The sequence below is a fragment of the Oncorhynchus gorbuscha genome, linkage group LG13 (genome assembly GCF_021184085.1).
Source record: "Oncorhynchus gorbuscha isolate QuinsamMale2020 ecotype Even-year linkage group LG13, OgorEven_v1.0, whole genome shotgun sequence".
NCBI classification, from domain to species: domain Eukaryota; kingdom Metazoa; phylum Chordata; class Actinopteri; order Salmoniformes; family Salmonidae; genus Oncorhynchus; species Oncorhynchus gorbuscha.
This window is the reverse complement of record NC_060185.1, coordinates 51,728,199-51,751,384: the sequence shown is the minus strand read 5'-3', so window position 1 is coordinate 51,751,384 and position 23,186 is coordinate 51,728,199. Positions and strand designations below refer to the sequence as shown.

The 23,186-nt window shown below is 44.3% G+C and overlaps 1 long non-coding RNA gene across 4 annotated transcripts in view; it reads left to right on the top strand.

The window, feature by feature from the left end:
• The window catches only part of LOC123993120, a 211,473-nt gene that overhangs the window by 167,167 nt on the left and 21,120 nt on the right, over positions 1-23,186 (top strand). For 3 of the 4 annotated variants that reach the window (XR_006831367.1, XR_006831366.1, XR_006831368.1), the window contains exon 6: positions 7,196-7,257. This is a non-coding gene — a long non-coding RNA (uncharacterized LOC123993120). Of the gene's footprint in view, positions 1-7,195; positions 7,258-7,380; positions 7,618-23,186 lie in introns of those variants that run through there. The other variant, XR_006831369.1, reaches the window with a different exon arrangement.

Here is a 23,186-nt window from a genome sequence, read left to right as displayed (position 1 = left end):
AACAGAATCAAATAGGACGTAAACATGGAGGGACCTCCCTGAATTTGCCCAATTAAAAACTCCTTGTGTTTTTAGTGCAAAACGTGTTCTGTTGCAAAACGTTTTGCCACACTGTGTACTAATAATTACATCCCAGGTTTTTGTTCGTACTTTCTATTTACTGTCGAAAACATGAAGTAACTGTTTCAGTCAAAGGGACCTTGTGTGTTATTGTCCATTTTAACTTGTGTTTTTATCACGCTTCTCTGAAAGCTTTTCCACCCACCTTTTGTTCAACTGTTCAATTAAATTAATGCACCGGCCTGATTTCCCTGTTCAGAATTATGCCTTACAAGGTGTACACGGACTGGTTTTAATAGGACTACATGCACTTAAGCCCCTGCGCGCGCACACACACACACACACACACACACACACACACACACACACACACACACACACACACACACACACACACACACACACACACACACACACACACACACACACACACACACACACACACACACACACACACACACACACACACACACACACACACACACACACACACACACACACACACACACACACACACACACACACAGAGGCCTCTGGCATTCTCGTCTGTTACTATGGCACACAGTATCCTGTGCCACCTAGTGGCAGATAGTGGCAGTGCCCTGGTGAGAAACGCCTCACCTCTTGCCCTCATTATTCCTAACTGTGACACTATCTGCATTCTAGTGCTAAAGGAAGCCTGTAGAGGCCACGGGGGTTACATTTCATTTAATGGCTGATCATTTTATCCCTTCATCCTTTTCTCTTAAATCCATCTCTCTCGTCTCCTGGCCTGTGGACGAATGAATGAATGGATGGGTGTATGTGTGAGCACGTGTGTGTTTGTATACGTGCCTGTGTGTATACGTATGTGTGTCTGCACTGTGCAGGTTGCCTGGCTGTGGCTCACTGTAAAGTGCATTCCTGATTCAAAGGGACATTTTTCCAATCGCGCGGTGCTGCTGCTAATATTATGTTTGTCGTTGGGCATAAGGTTGATTTATCATGCTTCCTCTCCTCCTGACATTCAGATTCACTTTGATTGGCGGGTGGATAACAGGAAACCCCCCCCCCCCCTACTCTCCATACACACCCACGAACACACATGCACAAATTCACATACAGTGTGCACACACAAACTCGCTCAAACTCACATACAGCACACACACAGACACACATCCACACACACACTAGGGATGTGTGGATTGACTCATAACCCGCAGTTCCAGCGGTTATAGGCGAGTTTAAGGTGATGAAATATTATGTGGATGAAGGGCGGGTGAGTGTCGGGCAGGTTGAATTAAGCAATAACAATGCATTAAAAATCCATGAATATAGAATTGTTGTGCAATTCAAATCTATAGGCTACAATGAGGTTTTTCTTTCATAATTTTAATTTTTTTCTGGTGTTAGTGCATAAGCCTAAGCTTTTACGGCCAACTGTACGTACGTCAAATACAAGCCAATTGCCAAATGCTTTTGAGCAGAAAAAGTTAACTTCGATCCATGAGGCAAAAAGGACCATTTAATTCAAAAAGAGAAAAGCTGTGAACGTAAAGAGAAGGAAGGGCCTGAACAGTAGCCTAATGATTGGGAAAGATGTTATGTGTAATGATTGTGAGACGCTATACAAATTCGACAGTCACAAAACGGGGACTTCAAGTATGGCACGTCAAGGGAACTGTCCTGTTCAGATAAAAAAAAAATGTTGCCTTTTATTTAACTACCGGTAGGCAAGTCAGTTAAGAACCAATTCTTATTTGCACTGACGGCCTACAGATGGGTTAAATGGAATAGTAACTGAAATCTGGACACCGACTGTAGACCTATAACGTCTCACAAAGTCTTACATAATATTAACTCCTACAGAATTAAGAAGTTGTTGCAGTCAAATGAAACAACAAATGTAATAATACATTTTGACTCGAGGAGTGGAGAAATATGATTGATTTATTTCAGTATCTTGAGAGAATGAATGTGCGGTTAGGGACCATCTGTAAAGGTGCTATGTTTATCAGCGCCATAAAAGCTGATAGTATTTCAACCATATAAAATAGGCTATGCATCCAAGACTAACTGAAATCTTATCAGAAACATGTTGAGTCGTTTTCACAGCTTTCAATTCCCTTAAACTGGTAAAACTGATTTTGCACAGAAAATCTTTCACATTTTTTGGTGGGGTTATTACATTTTCTCCCCGGTCCCTAAACACATTTGTTGCAAGTGAGAAGCAGAGATTAAAGAACAAACTTTTGCCGATGTCAACTAGATTGAAGATTTCATTCTATCGATTTATGACATATTTTCTGGTGAGCAAGGGTTTGTTTAGTCTTTTAGTGCAGGGGTGTCAAACTCATTCTATGGCGTATCTGCTGGGTTTTGTTTTTGACCTAGACAACCAGGTGTGGGGAGTTCCTAACTAATTAGTGACCTTAATTCATCAATCAAGATAAGGGGAGGAGCTAAAAAAAACAGACACTCAGCTCTCCGTGGAATGGATTTGACTTGTGTTCTTGGGTAGCAAGTAATGACAGAAAATAAACTGCATGTTTCTAATTAAAGACGAGTTGACTAACAAATAGCCTACTAAAATGTTGGAAATTATAATCAGAAAAACAGGCCTATCGAAATAAGGCTTAAAAAGTATTATTTTTTCTCTCTACAGAGCATTTTCTATATTTTCAGGTTAGGGTCGGGTGCGGGCCTCAGATTTACCCTTTGTTAGCTGAATGCGGATGGGTTATTAGTAATTGCGGGTGAACAGATAGCTGACCCGCGCATCACTAACACACACACACCCGTAACATGTTGAGGAGTGGGTAATACACAGAAGCTGATGTGTTTTGCATTTCTATTTCACAGTCAGATCAGTGCTTCTCTCTGCTTTTCTATCCTTTTGTAATCCCACTGTTTTCCCATTTTGGTTTTGATACTATTATTCTTTGGTGTTCCGCAGGACTTATTGAGCTGTGTCAGTAGACCAGAAGTTCTGTTTGCATTTCCTAAGGGTTCTTCCAGTGTAGTCTGTAGTTTGCAAATGAGCTCTTCCTCCAAGCTAGTCCCTCGCTCCATCCACTCCTCTATCTATTCCCTCCAACCACTCCATTGTTTGCGTTGATTTCCTCCAGTCCCTTCTCTCATTAACTTATCCGTGGGTTGCATCCCAAATGGCACCCTATTCCCTATGTAGTGCACAAATTTTTTCCCCCCTTTTTATTTTTGTACCAGAGCCCTGGTAATGGGTCCTGGTCAAAAGGTTATGGTTATGGGCCCTGGTCAAAAGTAGTGCACTACATAGGGAATAGGGTGCCATTTAGGACACATAAGGGAACCCATCATGTAGCCTAGCTGTAGGTGCTCGGGTGATGTATGTGATGTGAATGGGGTGTTAGAGGGGGTTTATAGAGCCCTGTTGGGGGTGGGGGGGAAATCGTCACTGTGATCGAGAGGGAAAGGGAGCGAGCTCAACTCCTTGCGGGGGGAGCCTTTTTTGTCATCTCTCCTTTTCTCCCTCTCTCTCTCCCTTTCTACCTGCACTTCGGTTTACTGGAAAATAAGCCTTCTGTGGAGATGAGGAAAAGCGATTGATGGTGTTCCCATCTGATTAGTTAGTCAGTGTAAATCAGTCTAAAAGCCCTTCCCTCTCCCCCCCTTACCACTACCTCCACCACCACCACTTTCACTACCAGTAGTAGTAATAGTAAAAGGGTTGCAACCTAAAAGGCACCCTATTCTCTATTTAGTGCACTACTTTGGGGCCCTGGTCAAAAGTGGTGCACTATATAGGGAATAGGGTGCCCTTTAGGATGCAGCCCAAGTAGTAGTAAAACCCCTGCTTCCGGGTTGAAAGGGGAGCCTGATGGACCAGGGAACTTAGAGAGGGAAATGTAGAGGAGACTAGCGGGGTGTGAAGGGGGAAAGGGTTGGACTGGACTTCTCTAAGGGGTTGGGGGCTGGAGGGGGTAGATGTGTGTGTGTGTATAGCCCACCCTCCCGTCCCCCTGTCTGTCTGCCTTCGGTGGGCGCGGCGCTCTAAAGCGGAGCCCCTTCTCTTCACACGGGGGTGTTTGATTTTGATATTCAGGCCTGAGTAATTAATCACAGAGGAGCAGGATGAGCTTTGTTTGGTGTGATTGAGAGGCCTGGGGCTGAAGGGGAGAGAGAAAGAAAGCGAGAGCGCTGGTGCTCAGGGAAGGAGGGATGTGATTGAGGAGGATAGGTAGAGGGGTGAGGATGCTGGGGTAAGAGGGCTAGAGTTGGGTGTTTTTGTAGACCGTTTGAGTAGGAGTGTGTGGGGGGGCTATGCCTCCGAGCCCTGCTCTAAGGGAGATTTTCTCTGTCAGCGAGTAACCGTCTCATTTACTCTTAATAATGGTAACCTCCAACCTCACACACACACACACACACACACACAAAACGTATTTTCCTGTGTGTCTCTCTCTAATACATGCGTACACATACATCTTTCTCCCTCACACACACATTGTGTCTTTTTATGCCCGTGTCAAAATAACACAGGTGTTTGAAGGTATTCTAGGTAACAGTGTCTTCCTCGCAGGTAAACCAGAATAAGAACAGACTGATTTGAATACCTAGAATCCACTTCCTCTGCTTACGACACCGTTTACATTTTTTTTTTAAAGTCATATCCAACGCTGTTTATTGTTCGCCATAATTAAATGCTTAAGAAAATGGATGCGCCGAGGCACAACGTGTGAGTGGGCCGCCACATCTTTCTCAGGCAATTCATCAGCGATGTTGACTCGGTTCCTTCTTCACTCGGGCGATTTACCCCCAATAATGAAGATGTGAGCAGAGATGAAAACAGATAGAGCCGAGTACGGCAGGGCTATCAATATGGACTGTAAATGAATTACGATTCTGTTGCAGCGCATCATTTATTTCAAAGCATTTAGCGTCTCCGATGAGCCATTGGGCTTTATTGCTATCTTACTAGTTGATGAGTGAGCGGTGTAAAATTGAGTCTCCAATAACATTACACTTAATGAGTTTAAACTTTTCCAAAACCGAGAAAAGAGGACACTGCACTAGCGAACTAATATGAAATGAATGTGGGTGTACTGTGTTTGTGAATGCATACAGTATGTGGAAGAAGAGCGAACAGGTCTTTGTGTGACTGCAAATGGATGGACTAGGGGTTTGTTTAGGTGTGTGTGTGTGTGTGTTTTCGTGCTCGCTTGATGCAGGCCATAAGTTCTGCCTTCTCCCTGTGACTCCTCTTCTGCCGTCTTTGTTTCGTAATTGCCGTAGACAAAACGTCCGTCACACTCGTACAACGGCTACTTAAACTCAACGTTCTGCCTCTTTAGCACAGTGACTTAGCTTGAAATGGCCGCTAACGTCCCTAATCCTTCCAAGTTACCACCTCCCTTCCATCACCACTAGCCCCTGAGTGAGACAGACAGGAGGGTAAGTGAGAAAGTGAGACAGAGAAGAGAAGTGGAGAAAGAAAAGACTGAAAGAAGTGAGACAGTGAAGAGTGATTTATTTTCTGTTTCTGCTTGTTTGTCTGTCTCCCCCCTCCAGCCCTTCACTTGGTTCTCTTATCCTTCTGCTTTACACACTCTCTCCCTGTTTCTGTTTCTCTCTCTCTCCCCCGCCCTCCCTTCCTCCCTCGCTCTCCCTCTTCCTCCATCTCTCCAGTATACTGCTCGGGGCGATAGCACAAAATCAAACTGTTTATCCATCTCTCATCTCCGCGCTGCCTCCAGGGGATCCTGCCCCCACAAACAATGAAAGTCGGTCCTCACAACGGCGCCAGATCCTATTTAATTACATCAATAAGGAGCGCTACTGGAAAAACATTAATACAACCTTAGTACATCCTTACCTCGCCACTGTTATATATCCAACACACTGGTAATGTACAGTCGTAAACAACAGCATACACGCGGCCAGATATACGCCATATAAATAGATATATGGGGAATATCTGTAGGGCGTATAGGGATCATTATTGGAGGTATATTTCTTTGTCTATTAGGGACTCCAGTTCATCGTTGCCTTCCTGGCAATCCTGTGACGGGGACTTTGATTAAATTAGGTCATAATAAAACAAAGTGTTGGGGACGGCAGAAGTCTTTCACTTCATTTACGCTGCATTCTGCCTTGGCTGGAAGGGCCGAGGAGAAGAGAGAAGGGGATGAGAATTGCGGGCTCTGTTGAAATACAATTGTGATTATATGTGTAATTGCAGCTCGAGTGACGCCGGGTCTATGTTTCATTCAAATCAGAGAGAGAGAGAGAGAGAGAGAGAGAGAGAGAGAGAGAGAGAGAGAGAGAGAGAGAGAGAGAGAGAGAGAGAGAGAGAGAGAGAGAGAGAGAGAGAGAGAGAGAGAGAGAGAGAGAGAGAGAGAGAGAGAGAGAGAGAGAGAGAGAGAGAGAGAGAGAGAGAGAGAGAGAGAGAGAGAGAGAGAGAGAGAGAGAGAGAGAGAGAGAATAATAATACCAGAAAAAAATGCCATGAAGGCCCTGGCTTCTGCATCCGATCCCGCCCTCCTCCTCCTCTCCTCTGGCTGGATTAGCCGCAGCTCGTTAGCGCACTAAAATGTAATAATGCAAACATCAGGTGGAATTGGGCCGGCTCACATTATCAGCCTACAAGATGGATGGTGTGCATGGAGAGCCACACAAGGGGGCCGGAGGGGCGTGGGGGCTGCAATTTAGATTCAATATACTAGCAAACCAAGAGGCCCCCCAGATCTGATTTATCTCTTATGCTACGGCCAGTCACTGTTTCTGAGCTGATTTCCTATTACTGCTCTGAGAGAACAATTCATTGGGATAATGCGCAGGGTAAAAGCAGGGCCTGGGTGGCCCCCGAGACAGTAAGAAACCAGATCGGGGCGATAGGTTAATAGGTTTAAGAGGAACGATAAGCAATTAAATCTAATGCCCGAGTTCAGTTATTAAATTCAAGAGTAAGATATTAAACTTCGAGAGAGGTGTGTTCTTCAATGTAAGACTAAGCTAGCTAGGTCTCTATATTAAAAGTGAGAGAGGTTATCGTGTTAAGGGGTTTATCGGGTTAGGGAACAACAGAGAAAACACTCCTCCTTGATACAGATAACCAGCACACGTCGCTGGGCAGTGTATGTTGTTCGCTAAAGAAATGTGCTATTTCTCTCCTTTCCAGCCATAACAGATGAGGTACTGAAAGCCAAGAAGAGGAAGGACGAGGAGGCCAAGAAGATGAAGGTGAGCCTGGTCCATGTCATCAATTTAGTAGTGGAGGTGGTACTATAGGTGGACTGTGTAGCATGATGTACTACAGTACCCATAATGCTTTGTGTAACATCAATACATACTGGTGGTCTGCAGCTGAGTGGTGGTGATGGATGGACTGGCAGGTAGACAGGCGGATGGGCTGGCAGACAGTAATAAAGACCGGCACACAGACAGACCAGCGAGCAATTGCCAAACTTCTTTAGACGTGAGTTACAGTGCCACAGTAAAAAAAAAAAGGGTTCACACACCTTTTTCCACATTTTGTTACAATGTGGGATTAAAATGTATTTAATTGTCACTTTTTGGTCAACGATCTACACAAAATCTACACTGTAATGTCAAAGTGAATGAAAAATGATAAAATCTGTAAAAATACAAATAAAATAAAAAGTCAAACCATGAAAAATGAAACACTAATATCTTGATTAGATAAGTGTTCTATCCCCTGAGTCAGTACATGTTTAGAATCACCCTTGGCACTGATTACAGCTGTGAGTCCTTCTGGTTAAGTCTCTAAGAGCTTTCCACACCTGGATTGTGCAACATTTGCCCTTTTATTATTTTCTAACTTATTCTGATCTTTGCTAAACCATTTTCAGGTCTTGCCATATATTTTCATGCAGATGTAAGTTGAAACTGTAACTCAGCCACTTTGGAACATTCACTGTCTTCTTGGTAAGCAACTCCAATGTAGATTTGGCCTTGTGTTTTAGGTTATTGTCCTGCTGATTTGTGAATGAATCTCCCAGTGTCTGGAGGAAAGCAGAATGAACCAGGTTTTCCTCTGGGATTTTTCTTGTGCTCAACTCCATTCCGTTTATTTTCTATCCTGAAAAACTCCCCAGTCCTTAACAATTATAAGGCTACTCATAACATGATGCAGACACCACTATGCTTGAAATTATGGAGCGTGGTACTCAGTAATGTCACTGTTTTAAAATCACAATTGAGCGGTTTCACCATGAGATGCTGAAAGATCTTGACCATTCCAAAGCATCTGGCCTTAACAACATTCCTGACAGATTTCTATAGGATGCTGTGGTAATTATCACCCCCTGTGTAACTCACATTGTGAATCTGTCTATTGAAGGGAATATATTAGATCATGGAAACTATGTGCATGTCTCAATCCTGTGTGCTTTATCGAAGGTCATGGAAAAGATTATGTTCAAGCAGATTGACAGTTATATTTCCTTGCATAACCTATTCTATGAGCTTAGCAGTAAAATGGGTCACCTCTTACCTGCAAGGAAGAAAACAGATGGTGGATGTGACCCTGTCTAAACCCCAAATCTTGAACTGCGGTGTACCCCAAGGGAGTTTGCTGGGTCCACCTTTACTTATATTGTATATAAATTATCTGAAATCTGCCTGTACATGTGACCTTTTCCTATATGCAGATGATTCTACACTGTTGGTTTCCCACAAAGACAAAAATGTGGTTGAAAAAGCCCTCAGTGCTGAATTTTTTTAAATGTACCTTTATTTAACTAGGCAAGTCAGTTAAGAACAAATTCTTATTTTCAATGATGGCCTAGGAATAGTGGGTTAACTGCCTTGTTCAGGGGCAGAACGACAGATTTGTACCTTGGCAGCTCGGGGGTTCCAACTTGCAACCTTTCGGTTACTAGCCCAACGCTCTAACCACTAGGCTACCCTGCAGCCCCATTTCAGTAAATGGCTATATGACAATAAGCTGTCACTTCACCTTGGAAAACAGAGTACATCTTGTTCGGGTCCAAATTCAAACTGAGGAAATCCCCCAATTTTAAGGTGGTAGTAGGTGACATAGTTGTCGCAGCAAAAGACTCTGTTAAGTATCTTGGATGTGTGCTAGATAACCATCTGACAGGGGAGAGCATGGCACAAAATGTTATCGCCAAAGTGAACCATAAAATTAGGTTCCTGGCTGGAACCTCCAAATATCTGGATAAGAATGCAATGGGGACATTGGCAGGGGCTCTTGTTCAGTGCCACTTTGACTATGCATGCTCTTCCTGGTACAATAGTGCCCTCATGATATTAAAAAATACATTTGCAGACATCTCAGAACAAATTAGTCTGGATTATTCTTAAACTTCCAGCACTTACGCATCTTGACTATTCCCACTTTGAAAGCCTTAGTTGGCTTAAAGTGGACGAGAGAGTTGCTCAGATAAAATTGTGTCTTGTACATCAGATTGTCCACAATATAGTCCCCAGATACTTATGTAACTACTTTAATTTAGTAAGGGATAACCAAAACTACTAAACTAGAAGGAGGGACTTAGATTAAATGTAGATTTAAAAGTGGTATGGGGAAACAAACATTTTTATAGTCGGCTGCCATTCTTTGGAATAATCTTCCAAAGAATTTGAAACGTAAAACCTCCATAGGTAGTTTCAAGTTCTCACTGAAACAATTGCTAAATAGTAGCATGTCTCAAAAGTGAGTGGTAAGATTAAAGTAGGTGGTGGAGAGGGAAATGCCCAGGATAGCATATGGTCTGCCTTTTTGGTGCCTGTGGTTTATTATAATGTGATTGTCTTGTGTGTATATTAGGGATTGATTGTTTATATATTAAGGGTATGTGAGACAAGGAAGATGTACCTGTCCATAGATGTTTATTAGGAACATTATCTGTTGCTGTGAAACAAACAAAAATTGTGTCGGTCATTGTCTGTTGTCATTACACTCGCCGCCTAACCTTGTTGTATTCCCCCTTTCCCTCTTCAGAAGGACCACAATGGAAATAAGCTGTTAAGCTTTATTGTGTTATCCTTGATGATTTTCTTACATTGAATGTGGAGGCGTCACCAGTTGGAGCCCCCTTATGTATGGATTTTTACAAATTGTCAAATAAATTCAATCAATCAATTCCTTGAACGGTTTCCTGAACTTATGTAGGCTCACCATACAAAGGGCTGAAATACTTATTGACTCAAGACGTTTCAACTTTTCATGTTTTATTTATTTTTTATTATACTGTACATAAATGCTCTGTAATTTAAGCTTTAAAACGGCAAAGTTCTCTCGCAGAATTCAAAAAATCTCTCTGCCCCATAACATAATGTACGTAATTACAGGAAGTTCGATTGAAAAATGCAACATTTTCTCTCCGATGTGAAGAGGCAGACCTTTAAAATGTTTCTTCCCAGTGCCCGAAACTTGATTCGTCTGGCCAAGCATTGTATGCTATTTTTGTCTCACTCAAGTCGTATTCTGATTATAAGAGGGCCCCTGATGAATTTGCTATCACAAGAGGTCCCCGGCCCCCAAAAAATTTGAAAAACCCTGACATAGTGAATAGGGTGCCATTTGGGAAGCAGACAGCATTTCGACAGACATTCTCAAATAAAGTCAGGAGCCATTTGCTTATGGAGCTACAGAAAGTGCTAGCAGTATTAAAAGGCTTCAGATGAAATTAAGTCAGTGACGTCCTGAAATAAATGAGAAAATGTCAGGGTCGTCAGAATGCAGGTGGGGATGGCTTTGTGTGTGTGCGTGTTTGTGCTTCCGTCCGTGTAAGTGTGTGTATGTGTGTGCGGATGTAGCTAGCATTGAATTCATTACATTTCGCACCTCTACCATGTCTTTGAGAAACAAAGCATTTCATAGCATTACACCACACACACACACATACTGAAAACTTCCAAATTGCTGAAGGTGTTCAGTGTCGTTATTGTCGAGTTGTGGTACATGCCATGTTACCAGTGTCTTTACTTGGCTATGTACTGCACCACATCCCTTCTGGAGAGTAATTCAAGGGGTTTGGTAACAGTAACACACACACACACACACACACAGTGGGAAACTGTGCATGACCTTTAAAGTTTGGTGACCTTTTAGCCAAATGAAAGCCCGGCCATCAGAAATTAATTAGCCCTGCAAACCTACTCTGGTCTTTCCTCCGTTGGCAGCGAGGACATAAATTAAATCGCTCTCTGTTTCACCCTCATTTTTTGGTCTGTCATTCTCTCCTTCTATTTTTCATTTCTCTTGCTGCTCTGGCCCTCTCTCCCCCTCCCCTTCTATCTCTCTCTCTCCCTCCCCTTCTCTCTCTTTCTCTCAGTGGAGACATTGGCAAAGTGTTGAGTAAGTGTGTGGCTCCAGGCTACGGTGCCGAGCTCCCAGTCAAGTAGGTTTCTTAAGCAGAGTTCACGCTGTAATCTCGCCTTTTTTGGAATCAATTGACTCCCCCCCCCCCCCAGCTCCAAGCCACTTTATACCTCTCTCAAACTGTTCCTGTTTTATTAAGTAACGCGCTGTGCCTGCATAAGGCTGCGAGGCTTGGTTTTTTATTCCTGGTCCTCTTTGGGAGAGTGGACCGAAATAGCTGGGTGCAAAATGTCTCATCAAAGCATCAAAGCGCCCTCGTCGACCCAACAGCTGCTTTGGCTCTGACCTCGAAGACTGTGAGCTGGCGTTACACGGTCTACTGGCACCCAGCCCCGCTTCTCAATGGGCCACTAAACAGAGGAGGTGGGCCCGATGCTTATTAAACACTGGGTCACCGGGGTCTCCCATGCACTCCCGCAGGGGCTCCTACAGATCAGCCCCGACAAGAAAGTTACCGCTTGAACCGCTAAGAAGAACAAAATGAAACCAAACGAGAGAGGGAGGACAAGAACAGCCACCTACACTCCACTTCACAAATAGATTTACAAGTCCGACGGTATTGGTACTAATCGAAACCGTTCTCGATTCATGTGGAAGCTGTGATATGCACACTATTATTATATTATTGCACACTGGCTGCCCTTGAGCAAAGTGGGTTTTATCAAGAGTACATCTGGATCTATACTTGGCCCCATGGTCATAATTTAACAAAGTATTCTCAACTTGAAAGGGCTGTTACTTTTTCATCTGTCGAAGGGAAAATACTAGAGTTGGAAAATTAAACTTGGGAAGAGAGAACCACTGTCTGCTGTATGTATTGCTGCCCTGACTTGTTGTTTTAGCTGAGGAGTGTGATGCCACACACTAACACCAGGGTTCAGGCCAATGTGGTGTGAGGGCAAGACTGACTCTGTCAGTGGCTGTCTGTGGCCCCAGGTGTAGAAGGTTCCTCTATGCTCAGATGTAATGGCTGTGGTCCTCAACCCAGTGCTCACACACTCCAAAACATTGATGTATGTTTGAGAGTGAGTGAGGTGAGTGAGTGGGTGGGTGGGTCCACACCACTAGCCTTCCTGATATGAAAAGGTGCAAATTAATCAGGTGTTGTGTGCATTGTGTGGCAGAGAGAGATCAAACCCGGGCTCATTAAGATTGTTAATTCCCCTTCTTTTCACGTGTATGGTTGTTGAGAGGAGCCCGTGGCAGAGGCTCTACTATCATGCAGTCAATATGGAAATAATGCATGTCAAATGCTTAATAACCTCAGCCATTCCCACACACAGCCATGCGACTTCAAAGCCAATACACCCAGAAGGCTGTCATCATCCTCGGTGCATCTGAATCTTGTGTACGACTACATGATGTTGTAAAGGGTTGTAATCCCTGCGCCTATGCTGATGGTATTTAGGTATTTAAGCCATATGCACCTCTCTCTGTCCCCATCACCCCAAACCGCTGGCAGATTGGAAGATCATATATTTTAATGAGACATGTAATAGCTTTTTAACCCATGTCATTAGGAGGAATATATACTACGGGCTTGCTCTTTTGGCATTAAAACAAAATAACTGTTTCTTTAATTATGCTGTTTGTAGGATGGGTCACGGGTTGGGGTGTGTACCTGTCTGTGTGTGGCTGTGTTCTGGAATTAGATGATGATTAAATATTCACCATATCTCCCTGACCCTGCAGCCATTAACACCTCATCACCATTTAACTAGCGCTGTTGTCAATCACCAGCCCCATCCTAAAGAGGAAAATGTCTGGACTTCATCTATGGCCTTGCTGAGTAGAACAGAAGAAAAAATGAGGTTGCAAGGGAGAGAAAATGGATCAACCAAGAGATACCTTTTCTTTCCCCCTTCTCCCATAGAGGAGAACAAGTACCCATATGGAGAAACTGGCATACATTTCATGTTCTAAGCATGGCTGCAGTTAGAGTGCTGATTAAGGGTTAGCCTTGTCTGTGTCTCTGGTAGTAGGCCTATCTATCTGCATTCGCTTGCAATGTTTGAATTAATATTTTGTTGAAGTCCGCCAGTGTGATTATGCCCCATTTAATCATGTGTGATACCCCGATGTTCCCGAGTCTACCATTCACATGTGCTATCATGCCTTACAATAAATGATGGGCTCCGTATTCTAACTAAAATTAATAAATAGGCTGCAGATAACAAGCTCTCGCAATCTTTATGTGCCTCAATTTGTATCTTTGGTGGTAATAAAATAAAAACAAATGGAAGTGAGAGGACATTGGACGCTTTAATATAATCTGCCTGCAAATTAAGTCATTTGACCTCGAAAGCCTAACAATACAAACTCCTACCTGACTGCTGTTAAATATTTAGCACGCACCCTGTCATGAATACAAATGACGCGCAAATTAGAATCTACAGGCGTCTGACCCCGGTATCACACCCCGGGAGCGCGGGACTCGTGCTGCTTTAAATGTTTTAATTACCGGGCGGGCAGGAGGATCCTGCCACAGCACTTGAAGGACAAGCAGAGATATTCAGCACCTGGTAAACATCGGTGTTCATGTGTCGATTATCACCCTGCATGAAGTCTAATATGGGAGATGGCGCTGATGATGAGACACGGTGAATAACGTCAACGCGTTGTCATTGTCCTCGTCATGAGGCCTAATTCCATTTTGCTACAGTACGCTCTCCTATTGTGGCTTTATTTTCCTATATATCGAGGGTATCTCCTGGATGCTCCGAGAAAGCGGACTGTGTTTCTATTGTGCGCTCTGACAGAATATCATTCACAGTGATTTTGATCTAAGAAAATCTGGTTTGTATTGACCTGCTATCGATCCTGGGGTGGACTCATCACTTGTCGTTTAGTGGCAGTGCTCTGCGATGGATCCACTTATTTGTTGTGTTATTATGTTCACTGTCAATACAATAATGTCTTGAACATGTTGAGCAATATTGCACTGACAGTTAACCGGTTTTATGACTTATATTTGTTTCTTTGATTAAAACGGTGAATAAATACTGCCTTATTTGGAGAGAGAGGCCGATAAATTACGCATTTAGAGGCTACTGTAGATGTAAATGTTTGACATGCAGGCCTTACAGAAACAAACTCCTTTACAATGTCGTCGTCTATTAGCCTACTTAACTCCACCGATATTATTTTTTCTCCTAAATGATGTTTGATTTGGAGGTGAATTGGTGTCCACCAGTCGAGTCAATGTCCTCCCCCCCCCCCCATTCAGGTTTGCTGTAAGGCTACCCCGCATTGAAATGATTAGTTATGCCTGGCTTGTAAGCAGTGAATCAGAGTTATGGACCCTGGGGAAATAAATTTGGCAGAAAATCAGTGTGAGAAGATTTAATTATCACGCGAGACCTTTTCCCTCAGCTGGCCCAGTGAACCCCAGAAACTCCCGCGCTGCTGCAGCCAAACGTGCGCGGGCGCCAGCCTTCTCCCAATTTGTTCCCGCGCACGGCGATAAGCCAAGCAATTACAGCTTTATTGATTTTTCATCACCGCAAAATTTAAAGTAGCCCCCCCCCACCCGCCTCGTTGAAAAGCCACCGCGAGTGATTAAGTGAGGAACCCCTCCTCCAGCCCCATCCCTCCCTCTGCGGTTCAGGGGAGAAGTGGAGCTGCGTGGCAAATTCTAATAACCCCGGGTCGACCCCTGTTGTTGTCGGATAATGGGATGCCACTGCTTGGCTCTCTCGCTATGGGACACCAGGGGACTCGACCAGACCAAACCAAACGTCAGTGCATGGAGGGGTATCTACCGAAATGTTTAACTTGCCCTGTGAATGAAAAAAAATGAAGCAGCCCGCCAACACCTGTAGCAGCATATTAGCCCACATTGTGCAGATATTTCGCGTGTGCCTCTGCAGTGCACACCACAGGTCAAGTGGACAGATGATTGACAGCACCCTTTCACCTCCGTTGATCACTAATCGTTTTACGGGTCACCCTTATCAATTACCCCTCTGTCTATGGAGTGATGTACTGTACCTTCAGAATGTCACCAAAACCACAGGAAAAACATCTTGATGTTGATACTGCCTTTGTCACTGTTTTAGAAATGTATCCCTTGCTGTTGCTATTATTCAGACATCGAAAGTGAAATCTCAATTAAAGTAATCTGATTCATATAATAAAATGTTTATAACAATAAACAGATTGCCATTGATATTGATCGCTGCCCAGTAAAAGTATACAAGTCCATTATATTTCAGAAGAATTTGAAATAATTGACTAGGTCACCCTTGTAATTAAGATCTTCGTAAAAAATAAAGGAAAAAATATATATATATTAAACCTAAGAATGCCCTTGATTGTAATCTGAATGAGGTTTCATCTGACTGTACAGTGCCTTCAGAAAGTATTCATACCAATTGACATATTCCACATTTTGTGTTACAGCCGGAATTCAAAATGGATTAAATATGTTATTTTCTCACCCATCTACACACAATAACCTATCATGACAAAGAGAAAACATGTTTTTAGAAATGTTAGCAAATGTATTGAAAATGAAATACAGAAATATCTCATTTACATAAGCATTCACACCCCTGAGTAAATGCATGTTAAAATCACCTTTGGCAGTGATTACAGTGGTGAGTCTTTCTGGGTGAGTCTCTAAGAGTGTTGCACACCTGGATCGTACAATATTTGCACATTATTTATTCTTTTTTAAATTCTTCAAGCTCTGTCAAGTTGATGGTTGATCATTGCTAGACAGCCATTTTCAACTCTTGCCATATATTTTCAAGCCCATTTATGTCAAAGCTGTTAGTTAACTAGGTCACTCAGGAACATTCAAAGTCGTCTTGGTAAGCAACTCCAGTGTATATTTGACCTTGTGTTTTTGGCACTTTTCCTGCCAAAACGTGAATTTGTCTCCCAGTGTCTGTTGGAAAGCAGACAACCAGGTTTTCCTCTATTATTTTGACTGTGCTTAGCTCTAATTTATTTATTTTTATCCTAAAATACTCCCTAGTGCTTGCCGATTACAAGCATACCCATAACATTTTAAAAAATTGAAATGATTCAGCCACAACCATGCTTGAAAATATGAAGAGTTGTACTCGGTGATGTGTTGTGTTGGAATTGCCCGAAACATAACGCTTTGTATTCAGGACAAAAAGTTAATATCTTTGCCACATTTATTTGCAGTTTTACTTTAGTGACTTGTTGCAAACCTTGTCATTTCAGTTAGTAATTGTGGAGTAACTACAATGTTGTTGATCCATCCTCAGTTTTCTCCTATCACAGCCATTAAACTCTGTAACTGTTTTAGAGTCACTGCTTTGTAATTCAGGACAAAAAGTGAATTGCTTTTTCATATTCTACGCAGTATTACTTTAGTGCCTTGTTGCAAACAGGATGCATGCTTTGGAATATTTTTATTCTTTACAGGCTTCCTTCTTTTTGCTCTGTCATTTAGGTTCGCATTGTGTGGTAACTACAATGTTGTTGATCCATCCTCATTTTTCTCCTATCACAGCCATTAAACTCTGCAACTGTTTTAAAGTCACCATGGCGTAATCCCTGATCGTTTTCCTTCCTCTCCGACAACTGAGTTAGGAACGACACCTGTATCTTTGTAGTGACTGGGTGTATTGATACACCATCCAAAGTGTAATTAATAACTTCACCATGCTCAAAAGGATATTCAACATCTGCTTTTTTTTCTTCTTTAAAAAAAAAACTATTTACCAACATATACCCTTCTTTGAGAGGCATTGGATAACCTCCCTGGTCTTTGTGGTTGAATCTGTGTTTGAAATTCACTGCTCGACTGAGGGACCTTACAGATAATTGTATGTGTGGGGTACAGAGATGTGACAGTCATTCAAAAATCCTGTTAAACACTATTATTGCACACAGAGTGAGTCCATGCCAGTTATGTAACTTGTTAAGCAAGTTTTTACTCCTGGACTTATATAGGCTTGCCATAACAAAGGGGTTGAATACTTATTGACTCAAGAGCATTTCAGCGTTTCATTTTGAATGAATTTGTAAACATTTCTAAAAAACATAATTCCACTTTGACATTATGCGGTATTGTGTGTCGGCGAGTGACACATCAATCTCTATTTACTTTTAAATTGAGGCTGCAAACACAACAAAATGTGGGGAAAGTAAAGGGGTGTGAATACTTTTTGAAGGCACTCTAAGTGTGTGTTGCCTGAGTGCTGTTGTATGGACCTATGAAGGACAGTGTGGTAGGGCTTGTCTATGTCTGGACAGGTTCACACTCACACTGAGCAGTATGCAGGCGCAGGATAGCCAGGCTCTCTCACACACACACGCGCACGCGCATACACACTGCTCTGCTGGGGGATATCTCCCTGGGTGGCAGCCAGCCATGTGGTCCTCTAAAGTTTTTATGGTCAGACAGAGTTCATAAACAGGCCTGGAGGGGGGCTGTGTTTTCCAATCCTGTATAAAAGTGTTTGTAAATGTGTGTGTATAATATGTGTAGATGCTATTGCTCCGGTCAGGTTTCAAGGTGGGAAAGGGGTTTCCTGGGACAGGGTTAAAGTGTGTGTGTGGCTCATTCGCACCTAATCATGATGTAACTGGTGGTCCCAGACCAGGCTGAAGGGGCTGTGGGGGACTGAGGGTGGTAGAGCAGGCCACTACGGCTGGGATAGGGTGATACTGGGGGGACATGTAGAGGGGAAGGTTCACGGACAGCGCCTCGCAGGGCCAGAGCCACCCCCAGACCTGGCTATGGAGGGAAGGAGGGTGAGAGGGTGTGAATGAGTGACTGGGCTGATGTAATGTGTCCTGTCAGTTTTCTCCTCCGATTCGAAAGCAGAGAGAAGGGAACCACAGCTTTATGGCTGTCATTCCATCCAGGGGTTGTTTCACTTTAACTACGGAATATATTGAAGAGTTAGAGTTAGATTTTTGTAGTTTAAAAAAATCTGAAATTAAAATGGTGTAATCAAGAATCAAGGAAATTGAGGAAAACTGACTTTCAAACGACACACACATAGACAGACTAGTTAGTTGAGTATCATCTATATTCACAATATACTTTGGTTAACAATACACTTAGGTTGTTTAGGTAACTGTTTGGTCTACACTGGGACACATACCTGCTTCAAATGAAAATTGTATTGTCCCTTATCAAGTGGTCATTTGAAAATGTCCCCTTTTTACAACTGAAATAGGCGCTCCTCGTTCCTAAAGCCCAGTTGCTTGAATGCCTATGAGGACACAGTGTTTTTCTGTGTTTCTGTCATAAGTCCTTCTCCTTCAATAAGGTAAAGTCGGTCAGGTAATGTATTAAGTGTCTTTACCAGGCCCCCACCCAGACCCTTCACCATGTCCATGACATTTCGCTAGTTGAGACTGTCCAAAAGAGATCTTAAATCTGGCTACCTAGAACCAGCCAGAGCCTCCTTAGGTTTGGAGAGAGAGAGAGAGAGAGAGAGAGGCAGGAAAACAGGGGTGCAAATAGAGAAAGGAGAAATCAATGATGGGCGGGGGGGGTTAGATGTCAACAAGGCTGTAGGTCACCAGTGTGTGTGTATATGTGTATACGGGTGCTTGTGTTGTTTGTAAATCTCCCTTCCATTTTCCTGGATTCTTGATTACATCATTTTCATTTTAAAGAGCGCGCTCCAATTAAGTAATTAGTTGCCCGGGTGTTTATTTAATTACAGACCTGCTCATAAAAGACATGCTGACCAGACCAGGACGAGAAAGTGGAGAGCACTGCACTTTTTCTTGCTCACTCACTCACTCACTCACTCACTCACTCACTCACTTACTCACTCACTCTCTCTCGCTCACTCACTCTCTCTCTCTCTCACTCTCTCTCTCTCTCTCGCTCACTCACTCTCTCTCACTCACTCTCTCTCTCTCACTCACTCTCTCTCGCTCACTCACTCTCTCTCGCTCACTCACTCACTCTCTCTCGCTCACTCACTCTCTCTAGCTCACTCACTCTCTCTAGCTCACTCACTCTCTCTAGCTCACTCACTCTCACTAGCTCACGCACACTCACGCTAGCACACTTACACTCGAATGCACACACGCTAGCACATTTCTTCCATACACACACACACACACACACACACACACACACACACACACACACACACACACACACACACACACACACACACACACACACACACACACACACACACACACACACACACACACACACACTTGCGTACACACACACATACGTGCGCAAACACACTCACACACTAGCAGTGCACACATACCCACACAGTTCAAATCACTTTATCAATTAAATATACTGGTAAAATGTATCTTATTTCTCGTAAAGGATATTACCCCATGTTTCGATTAAAGCTGGACTGAGGTCGAAACATGCACTTGAATCACCCAGAATGCAAGATAATCATATTTGAACATTACAATAGGCATAATATTTTAGTATTGCACGCCCACATAATACACAGGCACTAAAACACACTCGTACATACAGAGAGGGTCTGGTCTTGAGGACGTCACGGTTCAGGCTGTGAAAGCTTCACATTTTAGTGGCACGCCGTGATACAGCACAGACACTGGCTGTCTGCTGACACCCACTCACCCTACACACACACACAGACACATACACACACTCACCCTACACACACACACATACACGGACACACACAGACACTGGCTGTCTGCTGACACCCACTCACCCTACACACACACACACACATACACGGACACACACAGACACGGAGTCGCACGCACAAACACACGGACACACACCTGTCTTTAGTTAACCCATAGTGCTGTGTGTGCAGTCTGCTCCCCTCACCCTTCTATCCCACCCTCCTTATCCCCCCCCCCTCCATCTAACACCCACCCACCTTGACAGTGCACTGGGCAGGGTAAGTGGACAGATCCAAGCCCACAAAACCCCACTCCCTTTCAGGGTAAATAGAAGGCTTATGGCTCAAGTATTAGGGTTGCGTCTTCAATAGCAGCCTATTCCTTTTTAGTGCACTATCCATAGGGCTCTGGTAAAACAAAGTTCACTATAGGACATGGTGTCATTTGGTGATGCAGCCTGGGTGCACTGTAATGCGGTCTCTCGTGACTCTAGCACAGTTTGTTTGTGTGTCGTGAAAAGAGGGCCTTTTTGGATTTGGATTTGGCTTCTTTGTTAACCAGATAAATAGAGGTTTTGCTGTCTGTCTCCATGTGCTGTTTCTGTCTATTTATATGTATGACGGTTGGGTTTTGTGTGGATCCCAGAAAGAGCAGCTATTGCTAAAGTCACAGCTAATAGGGAATTCACAATTAAACACATTGCATTATCAAATGCCCTCCACGCTATTCATACCATCAAAAAAAGCATAGAAATAAGAATGAATAGAATGGGCTTGGAAGCTCTAACCCTGGCAAATGACTGGTAAGGAGATGGTGAAGGAGATGGGAGCGCGGCGGCAGTGTCTGCCTGTCATTAGGCTCTGTGTTGGGGTAATTCATTAATTATTGGTCCCTTTATTGAGTGAAGAGTGGAGAGGATGCTTATCTCTCTAGGAGACGTCAGGGAGTCCAGGACGCACGAGGTGTCTGTCCTCAGCTGCTCTGACTAGGACGCTGGCCGTCAATATGGGGTCATGTACTCAGGGAGAAAACTTTGGGCACGGAGATCATCCATCCATCCAACCTTCATCCATCTGTCTGTCCTTCAACCAACCATCCATCCATCTTAAACCCTACTGAAAATGTAGGCTTCACATAAAGCATTGAAGAGATGGGATTGTGTTAATATCAATGCCATTTAGACACAAGGCTCTACGGTTGAGGAGAGGGCTGTCATAGACTTTCTTTGTTGCTATTTAGTTTGAAGTATTGTGATACTTCAGGTTATCAGAGTGAGCATTGGGTTTAGTATTTACACGGAGGTCGGTGGTCATAATGGGTGTAGGTGGGACATTAGTGTTGTGACAGGTGACTTCAAGGTGTCACACTGAAAATGACAGGGATCAAGGAGAGGGTGCACCCAGGGCAATTGACACAGTGATAAGGATTTTAGGACCATGGGGACTCGGCACGCGTCGCTTACGTATTTACTGGGGGGCGTGTGTTTTGAGGAGGTAGGGATGCTTGGTTGATAAGGAGCTGTGTGTGTGTTTGTGTGTGTGTGGTCCCGTGGGGGACCTTACAATGCGGCTGTGGCAGCGTCATTAGAACAGCTTGGCCACCTGCTGTGGTACTGGGCGGTCCCCTCCCTCTCTCGGACATCTGGCCCAGGCTGCCACTCTGTCCCCCTGGTGTGACCCCCAAAACCCCCTAGCAATAATGGCCAGCATGACGTGCTAGCATGCATAGCACAGCAGCACTGTACATCACAAGTCTTAAACATCACACATCACAGCACAGCAGAATGTAGCACACCACCCAACGTCACCGCACGGCAGCATGCTCCGTCACATCACAGCACAGCAGAATGTAGAATACCACCCAACGCCACTGCACGGCAGCATGCTCCGTCACATCACAGCACAGCAGAATGTAGCACACCAGCCAACGTCACCGCACGGCAGCGTGCTCCGTCACATCACAGCACAGCAGAATGTAGCACACCACCCAACGTCACCCCACGGCAGCGTGCTCCGTCACATCACAGCACAGCAGAATGTAGCACACCACCCAACGTCACCGCACGGCAGCGTGCTCCGTCACATCACAGCACAGCAGAATGTAGCACACCACCCAACGTCACCGCACGGCAGCGTGCTCCGTCACATCACAGCACAGCAGAATGTAGCACACCACCCAACGTCACTGCACGGCAGCGTGCTCCGTCACAGCACAGCAGAATGTAGCACACCACCCAACGTCACTGCACGGCAGCGTGCTCCGTCACATCACAGCACAGCAGAATGTAGCACACCACCCAACGTCACTGCACGGCAGCGTGCTCCGTCACATCACAGCACAGCAGAATGTAGCACACCACACAACGTCACTGCACGGCAGCGTGCTCCGTCACATCACAGCACAGCAGAATGTAGCACACCACCCAATGTCACTGCACGGCAGCGTGCTCCGTCACATCACAGCACAGCAGAATGTAGCACACCACCCAACGTCACCGCACGGCAGCGTGCTCCGTCACATCACAGCACAGCAGACCACACCACCCAACCGCACGGCAGCGTCACCCACACATCACAGCACAGCAGAATGTAGCACACCACCCAACGTCACCGCACGGCAGCGTGCTCCGTCACATCACAGCACAGCAGAATGTAGCACACCACCCAACGTCACCGCACGGCAGCGTGCTCCATCACATCACAGCACAGCAGAATGTAGCACACCACCCAACGTCACTGCACGGCAGCGTGCTCCGTCACATCACAGCAGTTCAACGTAAAACAGCACAGTTCAGCACAACGCAAGACGTATGTTGTCAGACAACACAGCACAGCAAAACAATACACATCACATAAAGAGCACAATAACCGCACAACAAAACACACCACATCACAATACAGCTCAGCCTAGCACATATCACAGCTCAGCCTAGCACATATCACAGCTCAGCCTAGCACATATCACAGCTCAGCCTAGCACATATCACAGCTCAGCCTAGCACATATCACAGCTCAGCCTAGCACATATCACAGCTCAGCAGCACATATCACAGCTCAGCCTAGCACATATCACAGCTCAGCCTAGCACATATCACAGCTCAGCCTAGCACATATCACAGCTCAGCCTAGCACATATCACAGCTCAGCCTAGCACATATCACAGCTCAGCCTAGCACATATCACAGCTCAGCCTAGCACATATCACAGCTCAGCCTAGCACA